This window comes from Canis aureus, chromosome 16, assembly GCF_053574225.1.
Source record: "Canis aureus isolate CA01 chromosome 16, VMU_Caureus_v.1.0, whole genome shotgun sequence".
Lineage (NCBI taxonomy): Eukaryota > Metazoa > Chordata > Mammalia > Carnivora > Canidae > Canis > Canis aureus.
Window position 1 is genome coordinate 18,901,638 of NC_135626.1, and position 724 is coordinate 18,902,361.

The 724-nt window shown below is 40.2% G+C and overlaps 1 non-coding gene across 1 annotated transcript; it reads right to left on the reverse strand.

Moving 5' to 3' along the window:
- Window positions 1-226: 226 nt before the first annotated feature.
- Window positions 227-299, reverse strand: TRNAK-CUU (transfer RNA lysine (anticodon CUU)). The gene has a single exon. It is a non-coding gene; the product is annotated as a tRNA-Lys (tRNA).
- Between the last annotated feature and the right edge of the window lie 425 nt (window positions 300-724).

Consider the following 724-nt stretch of genomic DNA (forward strand, 5'->3'; position numbering starts at 1 on the left):
GAACTTGGGCTTGCAGACTGACTTCTCTCCATATTCTTACACTGATCAGAGGGAACAAACTCATTTTAATATTTCCCGAAAACCTTCCATCGTAACTGAGAAGAGAAAACTGAGAGAAACCAGTCCAAGTGGTCTCTGACATAGCCATGTGATCAATGGCATAGGCTCTTAAAGGGATGACCATTAAATATATATATATATATTTTTTTTTAAATAGTAAACTTTACACCCAACATGAGACTTGAACTCATGACCCTGAGATCAAGAGTCACATGCTCTACCGACTGAGCCAGCCAGGCTCCCCAAAGAATTTTTTTTTAAAGATTTATTTATTTATTTATTTATTCATGATAGACATAGAGAGAGAGAGAGGCAGAGACACAGGCAGAGGGAGAAGCAGGCTCCATGCCGGGAGCCTGATGCAGGACTCGATCCGGGACTCCAGGACTGCGCCCTGGGCCAAAGGCAGGCGCTAAACTGCTGAGCCACCCAGGATAAAAATTCCCCAAAGAATTTTTAATGAAAAGAAAAATGCCTATGATGTGATGCTCCCAAGAAAAAGTAGTACACAAATTGCATGTACTGTGTGTTCATTTAACAAAGAAACAATCAGACAAACTTGCCTATGTAGAGAAAATCAACCTGGAGAGTCCCTGAAGTATGAATAGTGGTAGTGAAGTTGTGGGTAATTTTTTCTTCCTTCTATTTTTCTGAATTTGTCAAA